Source organism: Schistocerca americana, chromosome 11, assembly GCF_021461395.2.
Source record: "Schistocerca americana isolate TAMUIC-IGC-003095 chromosome 11, iqSchAmer2.1, whole genome shotgun sequence".
NCBI classification, from domain to species: Eukaryota; Metazoa; Arthropoda; class Insecta; order Orthoptera; family Acrididae; genus Schistocerca; species Schistocerca americana.
This window is the reverse complement of record NC_060129.1, coordinates 204,131,188-204,148,548: the sequence shown is the minus strand read 5'-3', so window position 1 is coordinate 204,148,548 and position 17,361 is coordinate 204,131,188. Positions and strand designations below refer to the sequence as shown.

Genomic DNA, 17,361 nt, shown 5'->3' with positions numbered 1-17,361 from the left:
GGTCGATCACGATACACTTGCGACTTCAGGTAACCCCAAAGCCAATAATCGCACGGACTGAGGTCTGGGGACCTGGGAGGCCAAGCGTGACGAAAGTGGCGGCTGAGCACACGATCATCACCAAACGACGCGCGCAAGAGATCTTTCAGGCGTCTAGCAATACTTTTTTTGTATCTAACAAAACCCCATGTCGCTCCAAGCATGTGTGTCAATTTTTACCTCTCTATCTACATTACTCCGTGATTTATTCAGTTTTCAAATTTATACTGACTGTTTGATCACCCGGTAAATGAAAGAAGAAACGCAAATTAGTATGAACTGTGCTAATAAAAATTAATTTCAGCTTACCGAGATAACTGTTTCAGTAAGAGAAAATACCCCAGATCGTTACGAAATAGCAAAGCATTACGCGCATTCGGCCGCGAAACTATCTGCGTCAAAGTCGAGACCAGTCACACTGGATTTCCGTTGCTCAGCTACCACGAAAGTGTGCAAATTTAGCAATGCGTGAAGATTCGTAACGAAATTCTGTTAAAAATCATTCAGTGGCACACTTAAAAGTCAATTCAATTATTGACAGAAGCGGAAAAAGTAGGTAGTAACAAGTATGAAATTCTACAAGATCTTCATATTGACATCCACAGGGCGCCGGTACAGAATAAAAGGTAGCAATAAAACGTATTGAGGGCGCGAAAATTTCTCAAGATTTCTTTACCGATAGTATATCTGCCTCCATCGACATTAGAACCGAAAACAAACCAGACCTACCTTGCAGCAGCAGACAATCCAGGCAAACAGCCCTCTATTATTGCCCCAGACATGAACAAGCCGTCAATTTCGCAATGAAAATGGCAAAATAAGCGGTGACATGAAGGTAGAAAATTCATGTTTTTGAGGCCAGAAAGCTGTATGCAACAGAAACTGCTGTCCAGAAGAGATCTCCTCCCCCCTCCCCCCCCCCTCACCCCACGCTCGCGGGGGCCCATCACGATATTAGGCAGCTGTGTCAGTTTTTCCGGCTCTTCAGTGTATAATAATTCACAGTCGAATGTTAAAGCAAAACTCAACACATCGGCGATCGGAGAGAAATGACGCGCACACAGTGACAACAACATTTCAGTATGTTTGTAACTGTTGTTGTTGTGGTCTTCAGTCCTGAGACTGGTTTGATGCAGCTCTCCATGCTACTCTATCCTGTGCAAGCTGCTTCATCTCCCAGTACCTACTGCAACCTACATCCTTCTGAATCTGCTTGGTCTATTCATCTTTTGGTCTCCCTCTACGACTTTTACCCTCCACGCTGCCCTCCAGTACTAAATTGGTGATCCCTTGATGCCTCAGAGCATGTCCTACCAACCGATCCCTTCTTCTAGTCAAGTTGTGCCACAAACTCCTCTTCTCCCCAATTCTATTCAGTACCTCCTTATTAGTCACGTGATCTGCCCATCCAATCTTGACCATTCTTCTGTAGCACCACATTTCGAAAGTTTTTAATTATCTTGTTGTGTATACTATTTATCTTCCGTGTTTCACTTCCATGCATGGCTACATTCCATACAAATACTTTCAGAAACGACTTCCTGACACTTAAATCTATACTCGATGTTAACAAATTTCTCTTCTTCAGAAACGCTTTCTTTGCCATTGCCAGTCTACACTTTATATCCTCTCCACTTCGACCATCATCAGTTATTTTGCTCCCCAAATACCAAAACTCATTTCCTAATCCAATTCCCTCAGCATCACCCGAGTTAACTCGACTACATTGCATTATCCTCGTTTATAACTACATAGTTAATATTTCAGAGCGAATAAACATTCACACTGTGAACCTGTGAATTAACTACTTTTAATCTTTCATCCGATGTCAACAAACGATATCTCCTACTACAGCAATGCACTAGAGATATTGCCCGAGCTATTTTTTGATTCATTACGTTTCTTGATCTTTCCATTCTGCAAATGTTCGTCAGAAAATCGTATTCAACACAATTGCTGACCAAATGAATACCGCAAGAATACCTCACATTATGTCATACTTGTGAATTTACTATTTTGCCAGCAGCTTTATTTAAACGATTGTGACTACGAAGTCTTTCGCGGCGGAGTCGTTGCATAAAAAGTTCTCGGTTTACTTGCCGCGTCAAATTTGGATAAAGTCCCGAACTTTCGATTCCTACCTCCGCCATCTTCGTCATCTTTCTTATCATAAGAAAGTGGCCCTATTATTGGAGGATTCTTAAACGGGATCCCGCAGCAGCACTTAGCGGGAAGACGGGGGAGCTGCTGAACAACTCTGGCCCCCCAGAAGAACTGGTAAAGAATCCACCACCAAGAGCTCCACGGCCACCCAGGTTGTACGGTCTACCCGAGGTCCACAACGATGGCGTCCCTCTCTGAGACCTGTTGTCAGTGCTACTGCGCCTCCTACATTTCGGTTGGCATAATACGAGGTGCTTTCAAGTTCTAAGGCCTCCGATTTTTTTTCTCCGGACTGGAATGAGATGGAAACATGCGCATTGTTTTAAAATGAGGCCGCGTTCATTGTCAATACGTCCCAGAGATGGCAGCACCGTACAGCAGATGGAATTTTACCGGCAGCGGCGAGAATGAGAACCGTTTTAAATACTTAAAATGGCAAAGTTTTCCTTACTTGAACAGCGTGTAATCATTCGTTTTCTGAATTTACTTGATGTGAAACCAACTGAAATTCATCGACAGTTGAAGGACACATGTGGTGATGGAGTTACGGATGTGTCGAAAGTGCGTTCGTGGGTGCGACAGTTTAATGAAGGCAGAACATCGTGTGACAACAAACCGAAACAACCTCGGGCTCGCACAAGCCGGTCTGACGACACGATCGAGAAAGTGGAGAGAATTGTTTTGGGGGATCGCCGAATGACTGTTGAACAGATCGCCTCCAGAGTTGGCATTTCTGTGGGTTCTGTGCACACAATCCTGCACGACGACCTGAAAATGCGAAAAGTGTCATCCAGGTGGGTGCCACGAATGCTGACGGACGACCACACGGCTGCCCGTGTGGCACGTTGCCGAGCAATGTTGACGCGCAACGACAGCACGAATGGGACTTTCTTTTCGTCGGTTGTGACAATGGATGAGACGTGGATGCCATTTGTCAATCCAGAAACAAAGCGCCAGTCAGCTCTATGGAAGCACACAGATTCACCGCCACCAAAAAAATTTCGGGTAACCGCCAGTGCTGAAAAAATGATGGTGTCCATGTTCTGGGACAGCGAGGACGTAATCCTTACCCATTGCGTTCCAAAGGGCACTACGGTAACAGGTGCATCCTACGAAAATGTTTCGAAGAACAAATTCCTTCCTGCACTGCAACAAAAACGTCCGGGAAGGGCTGCGCGTGTGCTGTTTCACCGAGACAACGCACCCGCACATCGAGCTAGCGTTACGCAAGAGTTTCCTCGTGATAACAACTTTGAAGTGATTCCTCGTGCTCCCTACCCACCTGACCTGGCTCCTAGTGACTTTTGGCTTTTTCCGACAACGAAAGACACTCTCCGTGGCCGCACATTCACCAGCCGTGCTGCTATTGCCTCAGCGATTTTCCAGTGGTCAAAACAGACTCCTAAAGAAGCCTTCGCCGCTGCCGTGGAATCATGGCGTCAGCGTTGTGAAAAATGTGTACGTCTGCAGGGCGATTACGTCGAGAGGTAACGGCAGTTTCATCGATTTAGGGTGAGTAGTTAATTAGAAAAAAAAATCTGAGACCTTAGAACTTGAATGCACCTCGTACTTAACCAAATTATTAGCACCTATAGTGGCCACTGTAACCATCACATTAATAACTCAAAAATGTTTGTCGACATCATAAAGGAGACGAGGATGGGCCCGAATGACATTTGATCAGCCTAGATGTGGTCTCTCTGTTTACAAATGTACTGCTGGAAGAAACGTTGAAACTGTTGGCTGCTCATTTCTCTCTTGAATTGCCGAAGATATGCCGACATCTACATCTACATACATACTCCTCAATTCATCATACGGTGGGTGGCGGAGGGTACCTCGTACCAGAACTAGCATCTTCTCTCCTTGTTCCACTCCCAAACAGAACGAGAGAAAAATGACTGCCTATACGCCTCTGTACAAACCCTAATCTCTCTTATCTTTGTGGTCTTTCCGCGAAATGTAAGTTGGCGGCAGTAAAATAGTACTGCAGTCAGCCTCAAATGCTGGTTCTCTAAATTTCCTCAGTAGCGATTCACGAAAAGAACGCCTCGTTTCCTCCAGAGACTCCCACCCGAGTTCCTGAAGCATTTCCGTAACACTCGCGTGATGATCAAACCTACCAGTAACAAATCTAGCAGCCCGCCTCTGAATTGCTTCTATGTCCTCCCTCAATCCCACCTGATAGGGATCCCAAACGCTCGAGCAGTACTCGAGAATAGGTCGTATTAGTGTTTTATAGGCGGTCTCCTTTACAGAGGAACCACATCTTCCCAAAATTCTACCAATGAACCGAAGACGACTATCCGCCTTCCCCACAACTGCCATTACACGCTTGTCCCACTTCATATCGCTCTGCAATGTTGCGCCCAAATATTTAATCGACGTGACTGTGTCAAGCGCTGCTCTACTAAAGGAGTATTCAAACATTACGGTATTCTTTTTCCTATTCATCTGCATTACTTTACATTTATCTATATTTAGAGTTAGCTGCCATTCTTTACACCAATCACAAATCCTGTCCAAGTCCTCTCGTATCCTCCTACAGTCACTCAACGACGACACCTTCCTGTACACCACAGCATCATCAGCAAACAGCCGCACATTGCTAAGCACCCTATCCAAAAGATCATTTATGTAGATAGAAAACAACAGCGGACCTACCACACTTCCCTGGGGCACTCCAGATGATGCCCTCACCTCCAATGAACACTCACCATCGAGGACAACGTACTGGGTTCTATTACTTAAGAAGTCTTCGAGCCACTCACATACTTGGGAACCAATCCCATATGCTCGTACCTTAATTACGAGTCTGCAGTGGGGCACCGAGTCAAACGCTTTCCGGAAGTCGAGGGATATGGCATCCGTGTGATATCCTTCATCCATGGTTCGCAAGATATCGTGTAAAAAAAGGGGCGAGTTGCGTTTCGCAGGTGCGATGCTTTCTAAAGCCGTGCTGATGCATGGACAGCAACTTCTGTGTCTCGAGGAAATTCATCATATTCGAACTGGGAATATGTTCGAGAATGCTCTCCGCTTCCTTGTTCTTCCCCACACTGCAATCCTTTCCCCAATCCCCCCGTGGCTTCTTTCGTCGCCCCCCGTTCACCGCTCCTCTTGTCGCATTCCGTATCTCATTCGTCAACGGGCCGCCCTGCATACTTGTGACACACACACACACACACGTCGGCTCGCCACCTCGCGCCTCACCATCTTTCATCCCACTTCCTCCAGCGGAATGCAGACATTTTTTGCCCAAGATGGCGACCTCCGTCGCGTACAATCTGCATCTCCATCTACAGCATTACTCTGCAATTCACACTTAACTGTTTCGCACACTTTTTTCTCGGGTGTAACAGCGCCTAACATCCACATCTACGTGATTACTCTACTATTCACAATAAAGTGCCTGGCAGAGGGTTCAATGAACCACCTTCAGGTTGCCTCTCTACCGTTCCACTCTCGAACGGCACGCGGGAGAAACGAGCACTTAAATTTTCCTGTGCGAGCCCTGATTTCTCTTACTTTGTCCTGATGCTCATTTCTCCCTATGTAGGTGGGTGCTAACAGAATGTTTTCGCAATCTGAAGAGAAAACTAATAATTGAAATATCGTAAAGATTCCCTCGCAACGAAAAACGCCTTTGTTTTAATGACTGCCACTCCAATTCACGTATCTTGTTTGTGGCACTATCTCCCCTATTTCGCGATAACACAAAGCGAGCTGCCCTTCTTTGTACTTTTTCGATGTCATCCGTCAGTCCCACCTGTTGCGGATCCCACACAGCACAGCAGTACTCCAGAATAGGGCGGACAAGCGTGGTATAAGCAGTCTCTTTAGTAGACATGTTGCACCTTCTAAGTGTTCTGCCAGTGAATCGCAGTCTGTGGTTTGCTCTACCCACAATATTATCTATGTGATCGTTCCAATTTACGTTATTTGTAATTGTAATCCCTAAGTATTTAGTTGAATTTACAGCCCTCAGGTTTGTGTGACTTATCGCGTAATTGAAACTTAGCTGATTTCTTTTAGTACTCGTGTGAATAACTTCACACTTTTCCCTATTCAGGATCAATTGCCACTTTTCGCACCATACAGATATCTTATCTAAATCACTTTGCAATTCATTTTGATCATCTGATGACTTTACAAGACGGTAAATGACAGCATCATCTGCAGACAAACTAAGACGGCTACTCACATTGTCTGCTATGTCGTTGATATAGATCATGAACAACAGAGGGCTTGTAACAGTTGCTTGGGGAACGCCGGATATTACTTCTGTTTTACTCGATGACTTTCCGTCTATTACTACGAACTGTGACCTTTCTGACAGGAAATCACGAATCCAGTCGCACAACTGGGGCGATACTCCGTAGGCACGCAGTTTGGTTAGAAGACTCTTTTGTGAGGAACGGTGTCGAAAGCCTTCTGGAAATCTAAAAATACGGAATCAATTCGACATCCCCTTTCGATAGCACTCATTACTTCATGAGCATAAAGAGCTAGTTGTGTTTCACAAGAACGGTATTTTCTGAATCCGTGCTGACTCTCTGTCAACAAGTCGTTTTCTTCGAGGTACTTCATAATGTTCGAATACAGTATATGTTCCATTACAGTCATCGTGTACGAGCTCCGATTCCCCTTATTTTATTATGACGATCATTCCTCCCTATCTAGGTGGGCGCCAACAAACATTCTCGCATTCGGAGGGGAATGTCGGGGATTGAAATTTCGTGGGAAGATCATGACGCAGCAAAAACGCGTTTCATCTACATCTATACGGATACTCCGCAAATCAGATTTAAGTGGCTGGCAGACGGTTCACCGAACCACCTTCACAATAATTCTCTATTATTGATTGCCGACTCCACGGAGTGCTGTGCGCACAACGACAATGTGTGTAAAATTAAAAGGAAGGTCAGCGTTGGCCGCAATATTGATGGTTTATTGGAAGCAAAATCGAGTTTCAATCACACGGTGATCATCTTCAGTGCTGTCGAGTACAAATTAAGCTCACAGACGCTGGTATCAAGTTATCTCGCTATGTGATTGAAAATCGATTTTGCTATCAATAAACCACCAATGTTACGGCCAACGCTGAGCTTCCTTTTAATTTTAATTCTCCATTATTCGAGGCGAGTAGCTGCACTGCCCCGGCACGATATTAGGACGTGTCCCACGACTCTTGTCACCTCGGTGGAATTCGGAAACTCGGTGGAGTAAAACGAGAGAATACAACATTGCGAGTGGAGCGGGCGTACTGACAATACTAAGAACTCATAAGCAGGAAGTTGGAGTCACAGCCGCTGAGTGTCGAAAAGTCTGTTAGGAGAGTCCAGCTGCGGTGTTAACTGAGAGATAAGGCTGCGCAGTTGGACAGACGAGAAGACAAACAGCGAGAGAGAGAGAGAGAGAGAGAGAGAGAGAGAGAGAGAGAGAGAGACGCACCAGCGGGGCAGAGTGTGGTGAGGAGCCGCCGGCCACACATGCACACTGCACTACACTATACACTGCACTACACTGGACTACACTACCTGCACAGTGGGTGACACTCAGTGGCGGTGGACGGTAAGCGACAAGCAGCGCACCTCGTGACCGCTGGCAGCGGGGCGGGGCGGGGCCAGGGCAATTAGAGCGCTGAGTCAGCCGGTGTGGGGTGTGGGCAGCCAGTGTACACGCAGAGGCAGGGTAAACCAGACACCGGGCCGGCGCTGCGTGTCTGGCTGGCTATACGGTGACACGGCTAATGGGTGCCTGTGTGTGTGTGTGTGTGTGTGTGTGTGTGTGTGTGTGTGTGAGCGAGTGACAGATATAGAGCTAGTGAGAGATAGATATAGAGCGAGTGAGAGAAAGAGATATATACATATAGAGAGAAAGAGATATTATATATATATATATATATATATATATATAGAGAGAGAGAGAGAGAGAGAGAGAGAGAGAGAGAGAGAGAGAGAGAGAGAGAGAGAGAAAGAGCTATAGAGAGAAAGAGATTATATATATATATATATATATATATATATATATAGAGAGAGAGAGAGAGAGAGAGAGAGAGAGAGAGAGAGAGAAAGAGTGAGAGATATATATAGAGAGAGAGAGAAAGAGAGAGTGAGAGATATAGAGAGTGAGAGATATAGAGAGTGAGAGATATAGAGAGTGAGAGATATAGAGAGTGAGAGATATAGAGAGTGAGAGATATAGAGAGAGGGGGGGGGGCAGAGAGAGGGGGGGGGCTGAGATATAGAGGTTGGTCTATTGATAGTGACCGGGCCAAATATCTCACGAAATAAGCTTAAAGGCTACCAGTCCCGCTAGTGAGATGAAAGCAGAGCTCACCATTTCCGGCACAGTCGACAGGACCAACTGCGGACCTCCGGTACAGACCCGAGTGGACCATCTGAATCGGAGGCTCAGATGCTTGCGCCGTAGGGTGGTGGGGTTTCGAGTTCTGCTGAGTAGTCGGGTGGCCACTGCGTGCAGGAGGTGGCTACACAGGTACCAGCGGGTGTGTGGCATGGACTTGGTGGTTGTTTAGGTTAGAGGGTGTCAGAAAAAAAAAATGGTTTCAGTCTCAAAGGGTGCACGTCAGCCACAGGAAGAGCTTAGATACAGGAACCAACGGTATAACAGGTGTAAACTGTCATAGTTGTGTTGGAAAAGTACCAGAGCTCAAAGAACTAATAGAGAGCACTGTGCACAACTACTGCAAACAACACTATTAATTTTCTTGACTGCCTCATCTAGAGAGAGAGAAAGAGAGAGAGAGAAAGAGAGAGAGAGAGAGAGAGACGTACCTGAGCCGACGCCCAGCTTCCTGCCGCCCCCCGTTATGGCTCCGACGAGGCGACCCCAGGCGGACAACCAGTCCTGGTGGTGGTGGTGGTGGTGGTTGTGGTGCGGGCGGTGGCCCGAGGTGGGGCTTCCGCGGCGGTCCGACTGGCTGCGACTGCGCTGCCTCTCCTGAGGGCTGCTGCAACAAACAACACTGCTGAGCAACTCTACACGTGTACCAACTTACCGTCCAACCAATTTGGTGGCAGCCTCTCCTGTGGACCACTGGGAACAACCACCACAGGTAAGAAGCTTCGACTACAGGGCTCCACACACATACCAATTTATCAGCCGACCGACCAACCAAACAATTTTGTGGCAGCCTCTTCTGCAGAATGGTAGGAACAACCACCTCAGGTAAGCAGTTCCGAATAAAGACCGCCACACACACACACACACACACACACACACACACACACACACACACACACACGCCAAATTATCGGCCGACCAACCACCACTGCTGAGCAACTCTACACACGTGCCAACTTACTGTCCAACCAATGAACCAACCAACCAACAAACAAATTCAGTGGCAGCCTCTTCTGCAGACTGGTGGGAACAACCACCACCACAGGTAAGGAGCTGCAATATTTCTGGCATAGTCAACCATCACATTAGGCTCCAAGAAGCTGTTCCCAGAGCAGTGAAGATGCAAGAAGTGTATAGATGTCGAAATGTGGTGTGAGGTGCCTGCGACAGAAGTTAGATCCGGTACCATTCCCGTGAGAAAAACCGCCTGCATAATGCTACTGCTCTGTGATTGGCTGCTGTGTTCGGAGCAAGGCCGCCAAAACGTCAAAGTGTGGTTATTATTATTATTACCTTCTTTCCTTTCTCAGACGTTATGTCTGGTTAAAAAGGGAAAGTGACTCGGACCTTGTTCAAGCGTGACTTCCTTTTAACTGTGCGGTATATGTTACATTGCATTTAGGAACTTTCGGGTAATTGAACGTGTATCAATAATTACAGATTCTGTAGTTGTATATACACGTTTGGATATAGCTGTATTGCGTTGATGTACTGGTGGATATTGTGTGGTGTGACTCCTGTAGTTGATAGTATAATTGGTATAATGTCAACTTTATCCTGATGCCACATGTCCTTGACTTCCTCAGCCAGTTGGATCTATTTTTCAATTCTTTCTCCTGCTTTCTTTTGTATATTTGTTGTATTGGGTATGGATATTTCGATTAGTTGTGTTAATTTTTTCTTTTTTTTGTTGAGTATGAAGTCAGGTTTGTTATGTGGTGTTTTATCTGTTATAATGGTTCTGTTCCAGTATAATTTGTATTCATCATTCTCCAGTACATTTTGTGGTGCATACTTTTATGTGGGAACGTGTTGTTTTATTAGTTTATGTTGTAAGGCAAGCTGTTGATGTATTATTTTTGCTACATTGTCATGTCTTCTGGGGTATTCTGTATTTGCTAGTATTGTACATCCGCTTGTGATGTGATCTACTGTTTGCCGGCCGCGGTGGTCTAGCGGTTCAGGCGCTCAGTTCGGAACCGCGCGACTACTACGGTCGCAGGTTCGAATCCTGCCTCGGGCATGGATGTGTGTGATGTCCTTAGGTTAGTTAGGTTTAAGTAGTTCTAAGTTCTAGTGGACTGATGACCACAGATGTTAAGTCCCATAGTGCTCAGAGCCATTTGAACCATTTGATCTACTGTTTCTATTTGTTGTTTGCAAAGTCTGCATTTATCCGTTGTGGTATTGGGATCTTTAACAATATGCTTGCTGTAACATCTGGTGTTTATTGTTTGATCCTGTATTGCAATAATAAATCCTTCTGTCTCACTGTATATATTGCCTTTTCTTAGCCACATGTTGGATGCGTCTCGATCTATGTGTGGCTGTGTTAGAGGATACGGGTGCTTGCCACACAGTGTTTTCATTTTCCAATTTACTTTCTTCGTATCTGTTGATGTTATGTGATCTAAAGGGTTGTAGAAGTGGTTATGAAATTGCAGTGGTGTAGCCGATGTATTTATATGAGTGATTGCTTTGTGTATTTTGCTAGTTTCTGCTCGTTCTATAAAGAATTTTCTTAAATTTTCTACCTGTCCGTAATGTAGGTTTTTTATGTCGATAAATCCCCTTCCTCCTTCCTTTCTGCTTAATGTGAATCTTTCTGTTGCTGAATGTATGTGATGTATTCTATATTTGTGGCATTGTGATCGTGTAAGTGTATTGAGTGCTTCTAGGTCTGTGTTACTCCATTTCACTACTGCAAATGAGTAGGTCAATATTGGTATGGCATAAGTATTTATAGCTTTTGTCTTGTTTCTTGCTGTCAATTCTGTTTTCAGTATTTTTGTTAGTCTTTGTCTATATTTTTCTTTTAGTTCTTCTGTAATATTTGTATTATCTATTCCTATTTTTTGTCTGTATCCTAGATATTTATAGGCATCTGTTTTTTTTTCCATCGCTTGTATGCAGTCGCTGTGGTTATCCAATATGTAATCTTCTTGTTTAGTGTGTTTTCCCTTGACTATGCTATTTTTCTTACATTTGTCTGTTCCAAAAGCCATATTTATATCATTGCTGAATACTTCTGTTATCTTTAGTAATTGGTTGAGTTCTTGATTTGTTGCTGCCAGTAGTTTTAGATCATCCATGTATAGCAAATGTGTGATTTTGTGTGGGTATGTTCCAGTGATATTGTATCCATACTTTGTATTATTTAGCATGTTGGACAGTGGGTTCAGAGCAAGGCAGAACCAGAAAGGACTTAATGAGTCTCCTTGGTATATTCCACGCTTAATCTGTATTGGCTGTGATGTTATAGTATTTGGATTTGTTTGGATATTAAGTGTGGTTTTCCAATATTTCATTACTATGTTTAGGAACTGTATCAATTTAGGATCTACTTTGTATATTTCCAATATCTGTAGTAACCATGAGTGGGGTACACTATCAAAAGCTTTTTGGTAATCGATGTATGCGTAGTGTAGCGACCTTTGTTTAGTTTTAGCTTGATATGTCACCTCTGCATCTATTATCAGTTGCTCTTTACATCCTCATGCTCCTTTGCAACAGCCCTTTTGTTCTTCATTTATAATTTTGTTCTGTGTTGTATGTGTCATTAATTTCTGTGTAATGACTGAAGTTAATATTTTGTAGATTCTTGGTAGGCATGTTATGGGGCGATATTTAGCTGGGTTTGCTGTGTCTGCTTGATCTTTAGGTTTCAGATAGGTTATTCCATGTGTAAGTGTATCAGGGAATCTGTATGGGTCTGCAATGTAACTGTTAAATAATTTAATTAGATGTGAATGTGTTGAGGTGAACTTCTTTAGCCAGAAATTTGCTATTTTATCATTTCCAGGGGCTTTCCAACTGTGAGTAGAATTAATTGCTCGGGTGACTTCATGTTGCAAAATTATCCTTCAGGCATTTGTGGTATCATCTTGTATGTCTCTGTTACTGCTTGTATCCACCGTGCATGCCTGTTATGTTGTACCGGGTTTGACCATATGTTGCTCCAGAAGTGTTCCATGTCTTATGTTTGGTGGATTGTCTATTTTAATGTGTGTGTTATCTATTGTCTGGTAAAATTTCTTTTGGTTTGTGTTGAATGTTTGGTTTTGTTTGCTTCTATTTTCACTTTTTTTGTGTCTTCTAAGTCGTTTGGCCAATGCTTGTAACTTCTGCTTCTTTTCATCTAATTGCTCTATCGCTTCTTGTTGTGAGATTTTACCTAACCTTTTTGGTTTTTTTTTCTGACATTTCATTTCTTATAAATTGTGTTAGCTGTCTGATGTCTCTTCTCAGTTTTTCTATTCTGATCTGTAGCCTGTGTTGCCATGCTGGTTTTGTGGGTTTCTTCTGTGTGTTGGTTTGTTCTGATCTCTGCCTAGTGTGTATATTTAGTGTAGTGAGTGCTCCTGCATAAACCAGTAGTTGTAACTCTTCCATTGTTGTATTTTCATTTATTTTGTTGTGTATGATTGTGTTGATAGTTGTTATTGTTGTTTCGACTTGTGGGTTATTTGGTGGTTTATGCAAGAATGGTCTACTGTCTGTATTTGTGTCTTTGTATTCTATATATGTCAGCTGAAATTTTTCTTCTATATCTAACATGTGTGTCACTTCGTGTTCTATTTGTGCTTGTTCTGGTGGCTGTCTTAAGATTTTGTTTTCCTCTGATTGTTTAATTGACGCGTGTTGTTCTTTGTTTGTTTGCTCTGGGATGTTTGAGTCCATTACTGTATTTTCTTCTTCTTCTGATTGCACATTATTTTGTTCTAGTATTTGTTGTACTTGTTGTTTGGTATTTTCTAATCCTGACTGGAGTATCCTGTTATTTTTGATTATTACACGGATCTGATCAGCTAGTCGTTGTTCTGTTAAAAGTTTTAATTCTGGGTATCTGGTAATAAATGTTGTGTATAATTGTGTCTGTATCCAGTTGTGTTGGTTCCTAGGTTTGTTGCTTGGTAATAACAGAACATGAGGTGTCGCTTAACTTCGTCTGACCATCTCATCCTCTGTCCTTGTTTTCCTTCTAGGGCGGTTGCAGGAAGCATATCCTGCAAAACACCTCTATTTGGATTTGAATCGTTTTCCGTGTGGCTAGCAGCGTCGTTACCATTGTGGGCGGGCATAGGGTTCAAGCGTCGTCCCCGACCATGACGGCGCTTGTCCGAGGCTTCTTTAGTTCTGTCCTGAACCAACTAATCACACTAAAAGGGGGGTTAGCCCTATTAGTGGTTTGTTCTCTTCGTCCTCTTTTACGACTGGCAGAACATACTGGAGGCCTATTCTTTTCCCGGGCCTCCACGGGGGTTATTATTATTAATATTATTATTATTATAACTATTATTATTATAACTATTATTACTATTACTATTATTATTACTGTTATTATTATTATTATTCGTTAAACTACTCATTGTAATGACTTCGCTTTTTAATATAAATATCTCTCAACAGCTGACTATCAGTCAGTCGTTTTAGAATTATTAAAAACAATTTAAATAAAAAAAAAAAGACTGACGAAATTGCAGACGAAGCACTTCGGAAGCGTTCGGGTCACACCTTTTCTGGTATGGCTAACGAAATGTTTCGGGCCGTTCGTCACTCTGGATGAGGCAGTCGAGATGTACGGACATGTTGTCTGTCGTAGGATGTGTTGGCCAGTATTCAGTATTAAAAGATTCACTCCGGTAGTCATGAGGCGCAGACACGTGCCACAAATAGTGTCAAGAAACATTTTCGTAAACATTGTGTTTGATCGTGTACTTTGCTATATCAGAAGGTGTTGTGTTAAGATCGTGTAGTCTTCTCTTGTAGCTGTATTAAAATACCCGAGTGGCATTCCAAAGAAGTGATAATTACTTCAGAACAGAACCTCGCTAAAAGTCAGTTCCAGCCTCCAACCTACGACCAGCGTGCTGTTTTCTGCGCTGGGGACATCAACTTGAAGACAGCAGGCTAGTGGACTGTAACAGAACCTTCCGTTCCACTCAGTGCAGCAGAAACAAATGGGCGCCTCACATGTACTGCATGCACAGAACAAATGTGCTCAGCACACTTCATCTGCAGTAATGCAGAAAGGGGGTATTTATTTATTTTATTTATTTATTTATTTATTATTGCGTGAGACCAAATTAAGGAGAAGTCTCCATGGTCATGGGAAGAGTTAATACATGAAATTATAACACGATAGTAGGAACAGATAAAACGAAATATAAGAAACATATTCAGGCGACAATTCGTAAGTTTAAATAAAGAAAATCAACAATGTAACACTGGAATTTGCTTAATTTTTCAGCTCTTCCAGGAGCTCCTCGACAGAATAGGAGGAGTGACACGTGAGGAAACTCTTCAGTTTAGACTTAAAGGAGTTTGGGCTACTGCTAAGATTTTTGAGTTCCTGTGGTAGCTTATTGAAAACGGATGCAGCAGAATACTGCACTCCTTTCTGCCCAAGAGTCAAGGAAGTGCATTCCACATGCAGATTTGATTTCTGCCTGGTATTAACTGAGTGAAAGCTGCTAACTCTTGGGAATAAGCTAATATTGCTAACAACAAACGACATTAAAGAAAATATATACTGTGAGGGTAATGTAAGAATTCCCAGACTATTGAATAGGGGTCGACAAGAGGTCCTCGAACTAACACCACATATAGCTCGAACAGCCCGTTTTTGAACCAAAAATACGCTTTTTGAATCAGAAGAATTACCCCCAAAAAATAATACCATACGACATAAGCGTATGAAAATATGCGAAGTAGACTACTTTTCGTGTTGAACCGTCACTTGTTTCAGACAATGTTCTAATGGTAAATGAAGCAGCATTTAGTTTCTGAACAAGATCCTGAACATGGGCTTTCCACAACAGCTTACTATCTATCCGAACGCCTAGGAACTTGAACTGTTCCGTCTCGCTTATAATATGCCCATTCCGTCTGATCAAAATATCGGTTCTTGTTGAATTGTGTGTCGTTGTTGTTGTGGTCTTCAGTCCTGAGACTGCTCTTCCAAGTCCTTTGCTGTCTCTGACGGAATTACAATGTCATCGGCAAACCTCAAAGTTTTTATTTCTTCTCCATGAATTTTAATACCTTTTGTCTCCTTTACTGCTTGCTCAACATACAGATTGAATAACATCGGGGAGAGGCTACAACCCCGTCTCACTCCCTTCCCAACCACTGCTTCCCTTTCATGCCCCTCGACTCTTGTAACTGCCATCTGGTTTCTGTACAAATAGTAAATAGCCTTTCGGTCCCTGTATTTTACTCCTGACACCTTCATAATTTGAAAGAGAGTATTCCAGTGAACATTGTCAAAAGCTTTCTCTAAGTTTACAAATGCAAGAAACGTTGGTTTGCCTTTCCTTAATCTCTTTTCTAAGATAAGTCGTCAGTATTCCCTTACGTGTTCCAGTATTTCAACGGAATCCAAACTGATCTTCCCCGAGGTCGGCTTCCACCAGTTTTTCCATTCGTCTGTAAAGAATTCGTGTTAGTATTTTGCATGCGTGACTTATTAAACTGATAGTTTGGTAATTTTCACATCTGTCAACACCTGCTTTCTTTGGGATTCGAATTATTATATTCTTCTTGAAGTCTGAGGGTATTTCGCCTGTTTCATACATCTTGCTCACCAGATTGTAGAGTTTTGTCAGGACTGGCTCTCCCAATGCCGTCAGTAGTTCCGATGGAATGTTGTCTACTCCGGGGGCCTTGTTTTGACTCAGGTCTTTCAGTGCTCTGTCAAACTCTTCACACAGTATCTTATCTCCCATTTCATCTACATCCTCTTCCATTTCCATAATATTGTCCTCAAGTACATCGGCTTTGTATAAACCCTCTATATACTCCTTCCACCTTTCTGCCTTCCCTTCTTTGATTACAACTGGGTTTCCATTTGAGCTCTTGATATTAATACAAGTGGTCCTCTTTTCTCCAAAGGTCTCTCTAATTTTCCTGTAGGCAGTATCTATCTTACCCCTAGTGAGATAAGCCTCTACATCCTTACATTTGTCCTCTAGCCATCCCTGCGTAGCCATTTTGCACTTCCTGTCGATCTCATTTTTGAGACGTTTGTATTCCTTTTTGCCTGCTTCATTTACTGCATTTTTATATTTTCTCCTTTTATCAATTAAATTCAATATTTCTTCTGTTACACAAGGATTTCTACTAGCCCTTGTCTTTTTACCTACTTGATCCTCTGCTGCCTTCACTACTTCATACCTCAGAGCTACCCATTCTTCTTCTACTGTATTTCTTTCCCCCATTTCTGTCAATTGTTCTCTTATGCTCTCCCTGAGACTCTGTACAAACTCTGGTTTAGTCAGTTTATCCAGGTCCCATCTCCTTAAATTCCCACCTTTTTGCAGTTTCTTCAGTTTTAATCTACAGGTCATAACCAATAGATTGTTGTCAGAGTCCACATCTGCCCCTGGAAATGTCTTATAACTTAAAACCTGGTTCCTAAATCTCTGTCTTACCATCATGTAATCTATCTGATACCTTCTAGAATCTCCAGGATTCTTCCATGTATAGAGCCTTCTTTTATTATGCTTGAACCAAGTGTTAGCTATGATCAAGTTATGCTCTGTGGGGAATTCTACCAGGTGCCTTCCTCTTTCATTTCTTCCCCCCCAATCCAAATTCACCTACTATGTTTCCTTCTCTCCCTTTTCGTACACTCGAATTCCAGTCACCCACGGCAAATTTTCGTCTCCCTTCACTATCTGAATAATTTCTTTTATCTCATCATTCATTTAATCAATTTCTTCGTTATTTGCAAAGATAGTTGGCATATAAACTTGTACCACTGTAGTGGGCATGGGCTTCGTGTCTATC

At 42.9% G+C, this 17,361-nt stretch overlaps 1 protein-coding gene across 1 annotated transcript in view; it reads right to left on the bottom strand.

The window, feature by feature from the left end:
- LOC124553601 (tyrosine-protein phosphatase non-receptor type 11-like) overlaps positions 1-9,123 on the bottom strand; it is a 255,423-nt gene extending 246,300 nt beyond the window's left edge. Inside the window, exon 1 of the mRNA XM_047127457.1 lies at positions 9,003-9,123. The gene's annotated coding sequence lies outside the window, so the exon portion shown is untranslated. The remainder of the gene's footprint in view (positions 1-9,002) is intronic.
- Positions 9,124-17,361: the final 8,238 nt, after the last annotated feature.